At 54.6% G+C, this 17,438-nt stretch overlaps 4 non-coding genes across 4 annotated transcripts; all 4 read left to right on the top strand.

The window, feature by feature from the left end:
• Nucleotides 1-4,204: 4,204 nt before the first annotated feature.
• Nucleotides 4,205-4,286, top strand: TRNAS-AGA (transfer RNA serine (anticodon AGA)). The gene has a single exon. It is a non-coding gene; the product is annotated as a tRNA-Ser (tRNA).
• A 1,572-nt stretch (nt 4,287-5,858) lies between these two features.
• TRNAM-CAU (transfer RNA methionine (anticodon CAU)) lies at nt 5,859-5,930 on the top strand. Its single transcript has one exon. It is a non-coding gene; the product is annotated as a tRNA-Met (tRNA).
• A 3,544-nt stretch (nt 5,931-9,474) lies between these two features.
• Nucleotides 9,475-9,546, top strand: TRNAG-UCC (transfer RNA glycine (anticodon UCC)). The gene has a single exon. It is a non-coding gene; the product is annotated as a tRNA-Gly (tRNA).
• Nucleotides 9,547-10,498: 952 nt separating this feature from the next.
• TRNAL-CAG (transfer RNA leucine (anticodon CAG)) lies at nt 10,499-10,581 on the top strand. Its single transcript has one exon. It is a non-coding gene; the product is annotated as a tRNA-Leu (tRNA).
• The last annotated feature ends 6,857 nt before the right edge of the window (nt 10,582-17,438 follow it).

Genomic DNA, 17,438 nt, shown 5'->3' with positions numbered 1-17,438 from the left:
ACACAGTCCAATAGAACCAGTTATCCCTTTCCTCCACATGGCTGGAGGCAGGGCCCCTCTAATTCTGGTCAGAGTATCCAGTATTCACTTCTCATAAAATTGGCTCAGAATTCCCTTCAAGACGATCAGAAATAAGATCAGCCCTTCTACTCTGTTTGGAAACTGGACCGGCATTTTTCCTGGTAGAATCCCCTTTTGTGGTGTTTTTTTCTCGCAGCTCACGTCTCTGTGCATTTAGGACCGAGGTAGGTTTTCCATCCCATTTCCTCATGTCCTCTCCATGATCCCATAGGTAAAACCACAGGGCACCTCGCGGCGTGTACCTTCTGTATTCTCTCTCTTGGGCAGAGGAGCGCTCACTCCTAATAGCTGAGACATTGGTCCTTACAGGTGGGCAATAGGACATATGATCCTTGAATTGCTGGAAATCCTTGGACAGCTTCTCCACAGCTGAAATGCAGGCTTGTAGGGAGGAGGAGAGATTTTCTTTGTATTGACAGAGTTGGCAAGCCACTTCATCCACTGTCGGTGCCTCTGCGTCTTTCCAGGTCATTATTGCCAGTGAGTTGGCATAGGACGATGGTGTGCTCCGTACAAACTTCCGCCACATGGGTCGTGTGCATTGGACTTCACCTGGATCTTTGGGTAATTGTGGGTTGTCCGGGACATGATGAATCATCTCTAGTACAGCTAATTCCCTCAGATATTGGATACCTTTTTCCATGGTGGTCCACTTGCTTGATTGACATATAACATCTTCCTTAAAGGGGTACCTTTCCTTCACACTTGACAGGGGTCACCTCCAGAGGCTGATGGCTTGTGTCCCTTCTCCAATTACCTTGTCAATGTCACCTTCCCTGGCAAGCGATCCCAGCTGCTTGGCTTCCCTGCCTTCTAATTCCAAGCCCCATTGTCCCAGCATCGGAGGAGCCAGGTGGTAATATGCTCACCTATACGGTGACCGAAATCTTTTCGCATATCCTGCAGCTCACTCAAGGATAGGGAACGTGTTATTACCTCTGGTTCTGCCTCTTCCTCCTGTTCCTGTGATGACCCTGGTTCACCTTCATCCTTCGCTAAGCAAGCTGACTTTTTTGTGTATGTCTTTTTCTGTACGGGGGCAACTGATACTGGTGCAGGTTGGTCCGCTGGTTCAGTTGCAGTATCGCTCGCCGGGTTTTGGATAACCGCAGTGTCTGTTGCCGAGGTTTGGGTAGCAGCAGTGCTCATCACTGGGGCTGGAGGGACCGCAGTGCCCGTTGCTGAGGTTTGGGTGACCGCAGAGCTCATTGTTTCATTGTTAAGTCCAGAGACCTTCTCTTCCCCTTGAGGGTACTGAGTGGTGTTGAACAGGGCTCAATAGGCACGGGCCAGGCCCCAGCACATTGCAGTGATTTGTATCTCTCTGGAGCTGCCAGGGTGGCAGCATACCTTTTCCAAATATTTTACTAGTTCTTCCAGATTCTGCACTTGTTCAGGGGTGAATTTCCAAAACACTGGAGGTGCCCACTTCTCTAGGTAGTTGCCCATACTACACCACACACCCTGCCACTCATAATTATCCAGCCTCGGGGCAGATCTCTGAGTGATCTTCTTAAATAGTTGTTTAACCTTAAACGACAGCTGAACCACATTCAGAAGTATGCTAATTCCTAGCAGTAGGGCTAGGACCATGCTGGTCTCAACATCGCAAGGGTATTCAAATTTTTCAAAATTCTCAAACACCATTGTAACTGGACTGAAGGAGAAAGGAGACGTGAAGAGAGGTATCCCACCCATAGACTGGTTTCCCAAGGAGGAAAGGTAAATGGTGTAATTATTAATAGTTTCCCACAGATGGCTCCCACAGTATAAAGGTGACAATGCTGAGTGCAAATACCGGATTAATCCCACAACCGATGACTTCATCATACCATAAACCAATGTTATATAATACATCAAAGTGAAAACCTTAATCCGCTTCCCATGGATGATAAGCAGCAGAAGAGGGACTACATATAGCAAACGAGGTGATAAATAACAGAACTTCAAAAACCAGAGCAACAACTCTAAGAACACACAAATCAACATAATGACCAGTGACTATTAGACCAATATAATGAATGCATATAACAAATTTGTTTTAACGAGCTCCGGTCAGGTTTCTCCTTATCTCAACCTTTCAGGCCCCATGTTGGGTGCCTAAAAAGGACTGTTGTGGTTTAACCCCAGCCAGCACCTAAGCACCACGCAGCCGCTCACTCACTCACCGCCCCCAACACCCAGTGGGATGGGGGAGAGAATCGTGAAAAGAAGTAAAACTCCGGGGTTGACATATGAATGGTTTAATAGAACAGAAAAGAACTAATAATGATAATGATAATACTAATAAAATTACAACAGTAGTAATAAAAGGATTGGAATGTACAAATGATGCGCAGTGCCATTGCTCACCACCCGCCGACCAACACCCAGCTAGTCTCCGAGCTGCGATTCCCCACCCCCACCCCTCAGTTCCTATACTAGATGGGACGTCACATGGTAAGGAATACCCCGTTGTCCAGTTTGGGTCAGCTGCCCTGGCAGTGTCCTCCGCCAGCTTCTTGTGCCCCTCCAGCATTCTCACTGGCTGGGCTTGAGAAGCTGAAAAATCCTTGACTTTGGTCTAAACACTACTGAGCAACAACTGAAAACATCAGTGTTATCAACATTCTTTGCATACTGAACTCACAACATAGCACCGTACCAGCTTCTAGGAAGAGAGTTAACTCTATCCCAGCTGAAACCAGGACAGCATTATTGATCTTCATCTGTACCCTGCCATGGCAGCATGCTTGTCTTGACAGGTGCAACCACCAGCAGCAGCAGCAGGTGCAGTTCTGTGCCAGGCCAAAAAAAGCCTCCCTCCTGGCTCCTGTACCAGCACTGCAGTGAGGAGCCCAGCCTGGAGCCCTCCCAACAGGCAGAAAGCACTGGCCTCAGGCGGTCTCAAGGCTGCAAGGAGGCAAGGGGACTGGCTTGAAACCCCAGGGGAAAGCTGGGCATTTTCTGAGCAGAAGAGCCTGCCTGCAGAAGATGTAAGGCACCCACCCTGGAGCCAGCCTGAAGAGACATCTGTCTCTTGGCCAGGAATCAAAGCTGGGTCAACGGCTTGGAAAGCAGCTGTGCTCACTAATATTCCAGCAATGCACCTGTGGGCAGTGCTGCCTCCTGCTCCTCCAGATCAGAGCCTGGCCAGCCTCCTGCTGTTCCACTTCACAGACTGGCCGGCCTCCTCCCTCCAGCCCCCCTCCCCCCCACACTTCCTCAAGCCACTCCTCATGCTCAGCCTCTCAGCTGCAACCACCTCCCTCCCTTGCTCTGCATGCAGTCAGACACTGCCAGGTGCACCACCTCCACACTGCCTCCTTAACGCCATTTTCCTGCTCCAGAGCCAAGACAGAAGGGGAGCCACTTGCGTCTAGTGGTGTAAATTACCGCTTTTGTGGATCGTTTGATATTTTGGTCCTTGCTCAGGAACTGGACAAGGCTTGCAGTGGTGGAAAAAAGCTCTGCACATACCTATTCCACCAAATCAAGCTCTCCCCAGTCTCCCTCTAAGTCACCCACACCCCCCATTTATTCTCCCTTTGCCCCTCCACGCTTTTGCTCAGCCAGTCTCTACCTTGCCTTTTCCATGGATCTCTGCCACTCTCGCAAACCATTGCCCCTACACACCAACAACCTGCACGGCGGTCATGGTCTGTGTTCAAGGGCTGACGCTGCCCTATGTCCCCAAGAGGCTGGAAGTGCTGCCAGGAGATCACCATCTGCCCTGCAGCAGTGTCCCCGCCGTAGTGCTCACAGCAGGCTTGGAGGCCCCCTCAGATAAATCTGAGAGGCAAAGTGGGGTCTAATATCTCGCCTCACCCTGGTTGTCTCCACCCAGCTGCCTTCTCTTCTTCCCTGGAAGCAGCAGAGACACCAGCTGGGGGGTGAAACCATCCCCCCCTCCGGTGGCAGAATATCCCAGATGCCCGGCTGAGGACAAGGCGCTGGGAGCTTCAGCTGTAGCCCCTGGGGTTACGCCTCTCAAGGCCTCTGCAAGGCTGGCAGCAGGTGCCCGTCATGCTCAGTGCAGGTCCCAACTGCAAATCTTCGAGTGGAGCCTAGCCCTGAAACTCCCAGGGAGCCGGGTGTCATTGCACAGGGCACGTGATCAGCAGGGCAGAGAGGGCTGGAGCAGGTAGTTGTGGCCGAGTGGTGAAGGCGATGGACTAGAAATCCATTGGGGTTTCCCCGCGGAGGTTCGAATCCTGCCAACTACGGGGCGCAGTTCCCTTTTGGGCTCCCTGCAATTGACCACGCTGCAGCCAGCAGTGGGACTCAGCTCCACACTGTGCCTGGCGCCCAGGGACTCAGTGAAAGCCCTTTGCCTACAGCACTTGTCTGCGCCTTCCCCCCACCACCTCAGAAATTCCTGGATGACAGGGAAATCCTGCTCCCATTGACAAGGTAGGCAGGTTGGGGAAGAGAATGGACCAGTGCCGAGTACCAGCCATGACAAGAGGTCCACCGTTGTTGGCTCTTGAACAGAACTTAAGAGCCTGATCTCACCTCAGACCTCATGCAGAACAACCCTACCAGCTGTCTGTCCTCCCTAGGCCTGAACCTACAGCAGCTCACCTCCAAAGACAGCCTGCACAGCATGGCCCTCATTGCTAAAGATGAAGGGGAGGCACCTCCTGGATCTGAGATCTTGCCAGCACTCACAAAGTGCCCCTCACTTTAGGTCTTACAAAGGCAGACTGGTGTGGAGCAGCAGGCAAGGGGTGGGGGTGGGGGGAAGGGAAGGGGCCAGTGCCAACTATGAGCTACAGAATGGGAGAGCACAGCACAGCACAGCACCGGCAGGGCAAGGCCCTCACCGCTGGTGTGAAAGGCAAGGCACCAACTGCTCGACAACTTGCTTAGAAGAACGAACACTGCCTAGGACTAAGGGCTTTTACCTGAGCGTCAACGTCACCTGACGACCCAACCTAGACTGGTTCTCACTGGCTGACAACACCCCATGCAGATGATAAACCAATGGGAGATTTGTCTTTCAAAAAAACCCCGGGTATACAGCCACGGCCAGAACAGCAATCAACCTGAATCTAGTATAAAGCCCCTCCACCTGCACGGGACATTGGTTTAGAAGAATGAAGATTAACACCCCACAGAGCATCTGTCCACACCACCTGCCCGGGAGAAGCACATACTGATCTTGGGAGCAATAGTAACTGATTAGCCCACCCCTTAACATGAGTAATTTGATTGGTTGACACAACTGTATTGTAAACATATACCAACCCTGCTTTCCTCTGTCTCGGGGTCCTCCATGCGTTAGGCTGGGGCTCCACTATGTGCACAGCCAAATTAGGAGTATTAGTTCCCTTGTGGTAATTCTACGCTTGGTGATGCTAAGCGTCCTTGTCTCCGTCCTCGGCCGGCAAAGAACGGACGTTGACACCGGGCACAGTCCCACAGCCCCCTGGGAGCTGGACTTCTGGGCAGGGTGGCAGCCCTCCTGAGCTCGCTGGAGAGCAGCTGCCCTCTGCCCTGCAAAGCAACAAGGCTGCCCCCTCGCTCCGGGGTTTCCTCCAGTGCCTGCAGAGCCAGCTTGGGTGGCCAAGAAGAAAGTCCCCATGCAGGGTTATGGGCAGGAGATGTGGGGAGAAGGGCAAGGCAAGGCCCTTGAGCTACCCACCCCAGGCCCAAAGGAGGTGAACTTTGCAGAGAGCCCATTTTCTGGCCCGCGTGAGGGCACAGGACAGAGGAAGGGAAGGAGGCATGAGGGCTGGCAGTGCCAGGGAGCATCAAGCAGGGCCGTGGGAGGTGCCGTCAGAGGTGCTGGGGGGAGCAGAGTGGCGCAGCGGAAGCGTGCTGGGCCCATAACCCAGAGGTCGATGGATCGAAACCATCCTCTGCTAATTGGCCCTTTTATTCCCTCCTCCTGACAGCTGCTGCCTCTCCCAGCAACTTTTAACCTGCACTGCTCTAGCTCTCTGGGCACCCATGGCCCTCCTGTTCCGTCAGCCCCTTCTCTCTGCCACTGCCACCTTCTTTCTCCTTTGCCTTCTTAGGTGCCAGCACTCCCATAGTGCCCCTCGGCAAGGCAGACGGGTGGCTGTGGAGCAGCAGGCAGAGCTCCCCCCACAAGGAAGTGGGTGGCCTGTGGACACAGGCATTTCTCCCTTCCCATCCGGCAGCTCAATCCCAACTTCCCAGCCGCAAGCAGGGACCTCCAGGAATCTGCAGGTGGGGAGGAGGAGGACAAGGCTGCTGCTACTTTGGCAGACACCACTGCAATCAGCTTGACCATCTGGGGGGTTTCTCCATCCTAGTCAGTTTGCTGCCGTGCTCACTCGCAGCTCCAGCCAGGAGCAGGGCTGAGTAGGTATTCCCAGTGGGCACTGTATTGGCCATACGTGGCTAGGTGTTGGCAGTGGTGGGGAGAGGGGCTGCTGCAGGGTGGCCTCTGTGGGGAAGAGCTAAGGGGCTGCCCTGCACCACACACACAGCTGGTTCCAGGGGCCTCCACAACACTGAGCCATCTGCAAAGCTTCTGGCACCCGGGGCACCCATGCTGGCTGGAGCAGGTGGATATTCCTGAAGGAATTGCAACCTGCGGAGAAGGCACGCCAGTGAAGACCTTTCCTGATGGGCCTGAAGCCTGTGGAAGAGCCCACACTGAAAGAGATTTTCCTGTTCAGGAGCGCAGCATGTGGAGAACCCATGCTGGAGTAGTCTGCAGTGAAGGAGTGCAGCTGAGCCTGGAAAAATTGGGAGGCATGGCGGTGTTTTCTTTGTCTTCTCTTGCTCACTACAAGACAAAACACACACATAGCCTGAGACTTTCCCTCTCTTCTGGCTTCTCAGGACTGGAATTCAGTGCTGGACACCCACCCCCTCACTCCCACGTGCACATCAGCAGGTGCTCTGAACCCTAGACTGTACCACAGGTCTGTGCAGAATCCGTGCCTGGAGCCCAGGCCTGGTTTGTCCAGTGTCCTGCTCCAACCCTGGGCAGCCCCTGATGCCAATCCACTCTCCCCACTGGCTAGTGCAGCTTGAGATTTCCTAGCAAATACCCCTCTCTCTCTCTCTAACACACACACACACACAAAAACACCCCCTAACCCCCCCAAAACCAGAAAAGCACAGTCTGACAGAAATGAGCTAGGAGAAGAATGCAATGAAAACAAGACCAATCGCATTCTTGTTCTTCACGTGTCTGGAAAGGGTTTCCAGGATGAGTTGCTCCTTCCCCTTCCCAGGGATCGAGGTGAGGAGGACCAGCCTGCCGTTGCCCCCATTCTCCTTTGTGCCTTTTGGGAAGACAGGAGTGACAATGACTTTCTTCCTGGACTCAGGAGCCTCTCCCAGTTGTCGCGACCTTTCAAAGATAATGGAGAGTGGCCTCTTCTATGGGTCTTTCTTGGCTGAGTGCTTCACGTGCTTCCTGGCAGCAGGAAGATAGCACGGGTATCTGCAGGTGAGCTCTCTGCTACCTGAGTACCTGACTGGCCGGAAGCCAGAAGATCGCTTGCATGTTGACTGTGAGTTGGCTCTGCAGGCAATGGGCCATCCACAGGAATATCGCTTGTGCTAAGTGCTCGTCTTCATTCCAGAGTGGATACCACTGCACGGTATATCTTTTCATATCCAAACACTTCTTGGTCCAAAGGAAGCGGACAGTCCCTGAGAGGGAGATCTGAGAACATGCGGGCATGACAGTGTCAAAAACGGCCGTCCGGCAATCACAAAGCAATAGGAGAACCCACGGGGAATGACGCTGTCAGAAGTTGCCTCTTCCCTTTGTTTAGCGAGTGGGGGCTTCCTTGCCTGACGTGCTTCTGGGTACACAGGTAGGGTTGGCTGGTCCTGGCAGCCAATCACAGGTCTGCCTGAGAGCAGGTGGGTACGACGGGGTCCAGAAATGGCTGTCAGCCAATCACAGAGCAGTAGGAAAACATGGTGGTTATGGTGCTATTTAATAAGAAAATGGCAGCTGAAAGAAAATGGTGCCCCCCGTGTATGTAGGGGAAGGTACGTCCTGGTCACGTGTACTTCATCATTCATCACTGCCGGCATGGGCATTCACCAAAGCAATCATCCATCACCAAAACCAGTGGCAGCACAAGGCAGATTTTAGCCCAGGAACACGTAATGCACGGAGTCCTGCAACACAAATTGCTTACTGGCACACAGCATGGAATGTGGCAGATGCTCATATCCGTCCAACTTCTATAGACCAAGAAACTTGTGCTAGAAATGATCCACCTGGCCTATTGGAACATTATATAGACAGAGAATTGTTACCCTAGCATTGCCTGCTTTTTACTTGCTGATGGCTGAGCTACCACTACACACGTCTACAAGCCATGGACCTATCCAGTGCCTAGGAAGAAACCCAGGCTGGTTGCTGTGCCTTTTTAATTCAACCAAAGGGTACATCATGCAACCACACGTTAACCCAGGACAGTGTGATCGTGACTCTGACTGGGGCAGGCTCCGACCGCTCTACCTCAGCGTTATGCCCTCTGGTATTCCCCATGGGCACTGTATTGGCTAGCCATGGCAAGGTTTTGGTAGTGGAGGGGTCAGGGGGTGCTGCAGAATGGCCTCTGTGGGAAGAGATAAGGGGCTGCCCTGTGTCATACACAGCCAGTTCCAGCTCCACAGTGGACCCACCGCACAAGACAGCTGAGCCGCCGTCAACATTGGTGGCCCCTCTGTGAAAACATATTCCAGAAAGGGCAGAAAACGACAGGCAGAGAGAGGTGGGAGGAAAAAACAGAGTGGGTGAGAGCAGAGACACGTCCTGCTTGGACAGGTAAAGGAGTTTGGTGTGAAGCACTGAAGTTGTCCCGGCACAGGGGAGAGGAAAGGCGATGTTTTGTGTTTGTGTTTTTGTTTCTCACTACTTGCATCCGTTTTAAGTGGCCAAGAATTGATTTTGCCCAAGTCAAGCCTGATTTTCCCACAAGAGTTTTGGCTAAGCCATGTCCGTGTGTTTATCTTGAGCCATGAGATTTCTCATTGTGTTTTCAGTGCTCTGCATCGCCCTGCGGGTGGGGAAAGCAGTGAGCAGCTGGGTGGGCGTTTGTCTGTGCTTAAACCACCACAGGTACGTACACGCAAACGCACCTGCACCTGCATAGTACGTGCGCAGCTGGCCCACATATGAACGCAGATGGGGAGCGTGACCATTACCAGCATCCAGGAGCTGGAGTTTCCGTAGCCAACAGCTCAGAGGCAGAGAAGGACACCCACGTGCCAGCAGGTTGAGGTCGTGTGTATGTGTGCAGGGGGCTGGAAGGAGGAGGCGGGAGAGTCTGTGAAGCGGGGGAGCAGGCAAGAGGGCAGTTGGTGACCTGGCAGAGCAGGAGGCAGGCAAGAGTGGGATGTGGAGGAGCAGGAGGGAGGCCAGGCTCTGGGCTGGAGGAGCAGTAGGCAGCAGTGCATCCAGGAGCGTTGGTGGTATAGTGGTGAGCATAGCTGCCTTCCAAGCAGTTGACCCGGGTTTGATTCCTGGCCAATGCAGACCAACTTTCCTTCCTCCTGGCTCCACAGTGCCTTCCCCATTTAGCAACAGCAGGCTGCAGGGGCTGCTTTGTACCATTCTGAGATTTCAGGCAGTGTTGAAGCACTGCAGCAGGTGCCCAGAGAACCTTGGGATTCTCCATGCCTGGGTATCACACTTGGGTTTCAGTGGGGCTCAGGCACTGTGCTACCTGCTCTAGCTTTGGGGCTAGCCCTGCTTTGAGCAGGCATTTGGACTAGTGACCACCTGAGATGCCTTACAGTCTACCTCCTTCCATGAAGCAACAAGTCCCAGAGAGATCTGTGCCCTCCTTCCTCTGCACCATGCGCAATAAGTGAGCCTCTTCCCCACAGGAATGGGAGCTCAGTCGTTGCTCTGCACTTGGCGCATCCTCTGTGCTTTCACCATGACTCTCCAGCCCCTTTCCCACAGACTGGCTCCTTGAGATCGGCACAGCACTGACCCAGAGGTTGGTGTGGCAGAGCCCTCCTTGCCCAGCCTTCCCAGCTCCGAGGAGGGAAGAAGGAAGCACCCTTGTTGTCCCAGGAACAGTTCACGAGGCAGGACTGTGGGCCAAATGCTTAGCTTGCCATCTCCTGCGGCCCTGGAGGAATGGAGGAAGTCATGGGAAAGGTAGATGTGTGCCTGGAGCCCCTTGACATGGTGTTGGCATGTGCAGAGAAGTAATTTGTGATGGTTCGTTTGGTTGCTCCCGTGAAGGAGTGCCTTGGCCTTTGCAAGGAGATGCCCCTGTGCTGGCTACTGTGCAGTCCTGTAGTGCGTGTAGGTGCTGCAGTCACCTGTCAGCCGCCCTTGGTGGGAGCAAGGCAAAGGTGCTCCCAGGATACATCTCCCCCTGCAGCAGTGCCAGGAGGAGGCTGGCTGAGGTGGGGTGGCTCTGGCAGCTGCAAGGGGGTAGAGCGGCAGAGGCAATACTGATTGAAGCAATGGGTCAGGATGGCCGAGTGGTCTAAGGCGCTGCATCCAGGTTGCAGTCTCCCTGGGAGACGTGGGTTCGAGTCCCACTCCTGACAGGCTTGTCTTTCTCTTGCTTTCCTTACCCCCCCGAGGGGTTGGCCTTGCTCCTCTAGGCGTTCTGTGGGTTAGGTCTTGCTGCATATCCCAACCGCCACCACTGCCGGTGGCTTAGAAGAGAAATGCTGCTAGAGAGTCCCTCTGCAGTTCCTTTTTCCACTCTCCCCTATACAACGTGCATTCTGCATGCCTCTCACCTAGATTGTGGACCTTTGGGCATTCTTCAAACATTCACCCACAAAATCCTCTCTCCCTGCTTCTGCTTTCCCCTCCAACAACCCTTCTGGTTGGAAGGAATTTCAGGGAGAGTGCATCCTCCTGCTTCTGGCAGGCTCCCACCAGCTGATCAGTGCTTTGTCCTTTTGGGTCATAAAATACCTTCAGGACAGACGTTTCACAGCCTCTCTGGACCCCTGTTCCCACGCTTAGGCACCCTCCGGGTGATCATCTGTGTTTGTGTAGCCAGTCACAAACCGCCTGCTCAACTTCTGACGATGGCGCTCATCCTCCAGCCATCGCAGTAGCCTCCTGGAGTAGGAACCAGGAGGCTCCTATTAGATCCCTGCTAAGCATTTTCTTCTCCCAGCTGAGCAAGCCTTGGGTCCTCAGCCTATCCTCACAAGGCCAGAGCCCCCCGCCCTGACTATCCTAGCGATCCTCCGCAGAATGTGCTCCAGTATATCATCACCATTCCTTGGTTCCCTAGATAGTCCTTCTCCCCCCGTTTTGGAGATGGGGCAACTTTTCCCTCTCCTTTGTCATCAGGGAGCTCCTCTGCCCTCTGCTCCCAAAGCTGGAGAGCCCCTGCGATGCATCCTTCCCTCTTTCAGGCCCAGTGGCACACTCTGTAGGTGGCAATCCAGGATGTGGCATTGACCAGCAGGATTTCAACACCCAGAAAGTTTCCCTGAGCTGGCAGTTCCTCACCAGCAAACAGGGACAGCACCAGTGGGAAGAGGGACCGGTGGGAGTAAAGGCCCACCAGTAAGAGGCCAATGTGGGCATGGCAGGCTCTCTCCAACACTGCTGACAGGACAGAGGCATCTTCACACAATCCCACCACAGGTTGCACGAGCACTGGTGGCATTTTTCAGAAGGACCCCAGTCAGGAAGTATGAGCCACAGAAGAGGTCCTCCTGTGCACACAGGAGGAGGAAGAGGAAGAGGGGACATGCACAGGGTGGTATCAGAGCATGCCGGAGCATGTCGGGGTTCATGCTGAAGGAGCTGGGATTGTTCATCCTGGAGAATAGAGGGTGAGGGGGCTTCTGCTATATTAAGGTAGCTCTCTGGCTTGCCAAGGCCTGCCCTTAGCCAGAAATTTCTTGGGAGTGCAGGACACAGGAGTGGCTTGGCCTCCTGCGTGAGCCAGCCTGGCCTGAGCTGCAGCTCCCAGGAGCTGGGGAGCTCTGGGAGATCTCTGGCTGCCCATTGAAGCCTGTAAGGGGGGCACAAAGTGTCCTCCCCGCAGTGTCCCGCAGGGAGGAGCAGCATCGGAGGCTGCAGTGGACGGAACATTTGCCGTGACCTTGAGGAAGCAAACAGTCTGGGGAGCACGGGCAGCCCCAGCAGGCAGTGCTGCCAGGAAGGAAACCAAGGACAAAATACCCCAAGCAAGGAAGCTGCCTTGTGGGCACTGGCACACACAACCCACTGGCCCAGAACCCTTTCTCCCCAAGTGCTGGGTGAGACTAGCAGAGCCCCAGGAAGACCCTCCATTGCTTGGAGAAACGCTGTCTCAGCCCCAGAAGGGACATCCCTCCTCCTGCAGCGGCACAGCTTCTGCATGGGAAAGGGCTGTCCCTTTCCCCGTGCTCCAGCCCCTGGAGTGTGGGGGGGGTCCCTCCACCTCTTTGCAAGACCTTCAGAGACTGGGCCCTGCTCTTGCTGCTCCCAGACACTCCTCCCACCCTGCTCGGTCCTGCAGATCCCAGGGATGGATGAGGAAAGCCCTCAGCGATGCTGCTTCTCTGGGACATGCTTTCAGATTTGTGACTCTGTGGAAATTCAACCCTTCTCCAGTGACTAGGTGTTTCTCACGCCCTCTCTGAATGTAACTCTCCATTTGAAATCTTGGGCTTGGGCACGGCAGCCTGGTCTGTCCTGTGGGTTCAGAAGCACCAGCTGCCAGCCCAGTGCTTTGGGCAGTCCAAAGGTACCAGGCGGTTGCGTCCTCAGTGTCCCGGGCTAAGTGTGAGATCCAGCAGAGTGTCTCCGCATGTGTTTCCTCCCGTCTGACTGCTGGGAGGAAGGGCCCTGCTCTCAACACACAGGCTCAAACCCTGCCACAAGGAGGATAGCTCCAGTGCAGCTTCTCCCCACTGTGTGCGTGGACCCTTGGCCAGGTGGACCCAGGGCATGTGGGAGAGCTGCCTTGAGCTAATAGTAGAATTCACCGAAGTCTGGACCAGTCTGGAGCAGCCTCAGGAGAGAAAAACCTCATTCTCACTGCGGGAAGGGCCGCTTTGGGGCAGAAGGGGACAGTGTGTCCTGCAAAAGAGGACCAGGCTCTGAAGTCAGCCAGGACTGTCCCAGCAGAGGAAGGCAGTCCAGCTTGTGCAACCCATAACAAGCTGCCTTGGGTCCTCCTGCCAGCTCTTCCCTCTGTTGAACCACATCCGACAGCGTGTCCTGCAAAAGAGGACCAGGCTCTGAAGTCAGCCAGGACTGTCCCAGCAGAGGAAGGCAGTCCAGCTTGTGCAACCCATAACAAGCTGCCTTGGGTCCTCCTGCCAGCTCTTCCCTCTGTTGAACAACATCCCCTGCCCTCTCTCTTGGTCGCCCCCTTCGGCAAGGTCAGGAGCTTGGCTAGGACCGCAACCAAGAGTAAGGATATGTGGTTAGCGGCTGCTTAGTATGAGGTACAACGTGAGAACAGGACAGGCAATAACTCCATAACACGATTTAGTGGGCATGGATGATGGTTGGACTCGATGATCTTGAAGGTCTCTTCAAACATAAATGATTCTATGATTAGCAGCCTTGCCTTGCTGTCAGGGCAATGGTTTAATGCACTCTCATCTTCCGTCCTTTCCTGTGCTCCCAGCCCTGGGACTGACACCAGTGCCCCTTCTGCTGCCCTGTGCCCACCAGCCGTCTGCAGCTTTCCTGAGCGCTGGACCTCGCCCCCTCTCTGCTCCCTTGGTCTTGATGGCTGCTCCTGGATGAGGGCGTCCAGCAGTGGCTCAGAGAATCACACAACACCTGAGGTGGAGAGCCTGCACTCCAAGCCTGGCTCAAAGCAGCCTCAAGTGGAGGAGGCTATTCAGGGCCTTGTCTGCTTGGATGTGGGACACCTCCAAAGATGGAGACGCTACAACACTCCCTGGGCAACCGTTTCCCGTCTTTCATTACCACTGTGTGTGGCAGTACTTGTATTCCCACCCCTGTCCATTGCTTCTGGTGCCATCCATTTCTCTGAGGCTTTTCTGTCTTTCTCTTGCCTGCTTGTTTATTTTTGGTGCTCTGGTATCAGTTCAGGGAGCTCCACCCACAACTGGCAGTGCCCCGTGCATGGGGACAGACTCACGGTCGTGGGAGAGAGCAGGTTCTCCCTCTGCCTTTATCCTGGGGTCGGCTGGGATAGAGTTTACTTTCACAAGGAGCTGGAGGGGGCCCAGCCAGGACAGCTGACCCGAACTAGCCAAGGGGGTATTCGATACCGTATGATGTCATGCTCAGTATATAACTGGGGGAGCTGGCGGTGGGGGGGTGAAGGGATCACAGCTCAGAAATGGGCTGAGCATCAGGTTCTGTGCGGTGAGCAATTGCACTGTGCGTCACATGCTTTATATATTCATTGGACAGCAAGCAGCCGTGTGGTGCTTAGTTGCCAGCTGGGCTTAACCCACGACATCCTTGCAGCTATGTTGGTGAACGAAGCGGGGAGGAGAACAAACCACCACGAGACTCCAGCTGTGCTGCACAGAGTTTTTAATGAGAAGGAGGAGATGCAGTGGCACGGAACAGAGACCGAGAAACACGTCTACAGGGTTCAGGGAGGCACAGAGAATGGCCCATTTCCCAAGAACAAGCTCCAGGCAAAGCGCTTGCCTTTCCCCATTCCGATTGAGCCGGTGGCAATGCCAGCCCACCAAGAGCAGGCCCTATCTCCGGCACACTCCCTGCGTCAGCAGGAGGTTCAGCAAAGCAGAAGAGAGCGAGCCCTTTCCTGAGGAGCTCAGAGCAAAGCAGAGCCTCAGGAGACACGGCGAGGCCTGCAGTGCAGCGAGGAGCAGCAGGCACAGGTGCCTTCTGCCCGGTGGGATGAGGACACTCAGCCCACCTGCAAGCTGTGGCTACGCTCCTGCTGCTGCAGGATCCCTGTCTTCCTTGGTGCTCCAAAGGGGATGATCTGCTGGCTTCAGCAGTTCAGACCGCAGCGGGTGGGAGGCAGACACAGCCCTGACCCCCCCAGACCAAGGGAGCCCCCAGAAGAGATGGGAACCCCTCCGGCGCTGAGGGAGCTCCCAACAGCAGCTGACAGCGAGGATCCCACGGCTGTGCTCTGAGGGAAAGAGGTGAGGATGGGGCCCGGCAGGGTCACCACCACCGGAGAGGCCTGGATGGCCACCGTCGAATCAGCGCAGCGGGCGACACAGGGCTCACTGCAGCTGCTTGCAAGTGGGGTTGGGCCGGAGGCGCCGCAGGGCGTTGGGAGACAGGGTCTCAAGCAAGACATCTCTCGGCGAGGCAGGCAAAGCTGAAACACAGAGCAGGCAGGGAGCATGAACCTCAATAGCAGTCTGTCTGTCTTTTCCTCAGCTCTCTCCGTGGAGACTCTGTGGTTTCAAAACTCCCGGTACGCCTACGTTTGCCACGGCCATCATCGTGCCCTCCGAGTTGCACGGCACAGGAAGGCTCACCCACTTTTGGAATAGGCCCCAGCGCAGTGGCTTTAAAGCGCCTGTGGAAAGACTGATCATACCCCATCTCCATTGTGGCTTTGAAGATGGCACTGGATGCACTTGGCCATTTGGTTAGAGATGGCCTCCTGCAGGTGCACGTTCTGTGGGGCAGACCGCCCTGCAGCTGAGCCCCATGGATCCCCTTCTGCTTGAAAGAGCCCTCCTCCTCCCATGTCTCCCCAGCCACCTCCCCCAAAAGGCAAAGAGATTGCAGCCCTTCAACAGTTGTATGGCAGGGCAAAGCTGAGGCAGCCCAACTATCAGCCTCAGTAGCCACCAAGACAGCAGTTCAGCTCACAGAGAGAGATGGAGGGGACTCAGGCTTACCTTGCTCCTCGAGGAAAGGGAGGCAAGACAGGAGGATGCAGAGCCTGGAGCAGCGCAGGCTTTTATGCTGTGTCCCAGAGCCCTGGCGGGGGGGGCACAAACATTCCTTGCTCATGAAGCATCTCAACACCTAGTAGACACACAGGAGACTGTGAGTAAATTTAAGCAGAACATCAAGACTGCACAATCCCATATGGGAGAAGAGCCTCATCTCACCAGGGATGTGGCAAACCTCAACGTCAAAGGAAGTCCTTTGTGGGCTGGAAGGAAGACCCCTGTGGGCCGGAGTGACAGCCAGGAGGACCTAGCTTACGCTCATCAGGCTCTACCACAGCATGGTTTTGTGATCAAAGAGATGCCCGCTTCCTTCTCTGAAAGAGACCCACGCCCAAATTCACCTGTTTTGCTTAGCAAGGTCATCCCAGAAGCCTCAATGGCCTGCTTTTGAGGAGAGGCTCAGGGCAGGGAGTCAAAAGCTCACAACCCTTTTTCCTGGGTGAGGGATGGGCTGGCCCATTCCATGCATTTCAAACTACAAAGAGACATCGGATCAGTCTCCCAGAGCACCTGGGAGTCATCATGATGTGGAGGAGTTGGGAAAAACCCTGAACTCCAGGCAAACATGAGTCACCCTGCAGTGGACTTCAGTGGACACGTTGCCCCAGCCTCAGGCGTACCAGGGATACCAGAGCTTATAGTCCCAAAGTGTCGCTTTCCTCATGGGATTTTCCACACATTTTAGCATCCTTCCTGAATCAACTGGTGGTTCTATGCAACCTCCCGCATTTGCTGTCTTCCAAGGCAGTGCCTTTTGGTGGTTGCTCAAGGGCTCATGTGACTCCCAGGTGCTCTGGGAGACTGATCCGATGTCCCTTTGTAGTTTGAAATGCATGGAATGGGCCACCCCATCCCTGACCCAGGAGAAAGAGCCACGATCTTTTGGCTCACTGCGCTCAGCCTCTGCTCAAAAGCAGGCCGTCTAGGCCTTTGGCATCTGGGATGACCTTGCTGAGGAAAACAGGTTAATTTGGCTGTGGGAAGGACACAGTCACTTAAAATCTCTGCACAGCTAGCCTGAGACCTCGGAGCAAACAGGTCTTAGCAGAGCTGGACACAAATTAATTATATTGATGTCAGACGATACGCAGTGAGAGGAAAACATTTTGGGTGAAAGAGGCAAGGGCTTAATCACCAGAGAGGCCTTGGCAAGCTGCAATTACTAGGTGTGGAGAGGCTTCATGAGCAAGGAATGTTTGTGGCCCCCCCGCCAGGGCTCTGGGACACAGCATAAAAGCCTGCGCTGCTCCAGGCTCTGCATCCTCCTGTCTTGCCTCCCTTTCCTCGAGGAGCAAGGTAAGCCTGAGTCCCCTCCATCTCTCTCTGTGAGCTGAACTGCTGTCTTGGTGGCTACTGAGGCTGATAGTTGGGCTGCCTCAGCTTTGCCCTGCCATACAACTGTTGAAGGGCTGCAATCTCTTTGCCTTTTGGGGGAGGTGGCTGGGGAGACATGGGAGGAGGAGGGCTCTTTCAAGCAGAAGGGGATCCATGGGGCTCAGCTGCAGGGCGGTCTGCCCCACAGAACGTGCACCTGCAGGAGGCCATCTCTAACCAAATGGCCAAGT

The sequence above is a fragment of the Accipiter gentilis genome, chromosome 10 (genome assembly GCF_929443795.1).
Source record: "Accipiter gentilis chromosome 10, bAccGen1.1, whole genome shotgun sequence".
In the NCBI taxonomy this organism is placed as follows: Eukaryota; Metazoa; Chordata; class Aves; order Accipitriformes; family Accipitridae; genus Astur; species Astur gentilis.
This window is presented reverse-complemented; position numbering and strand designations above follow the sequence as displayed.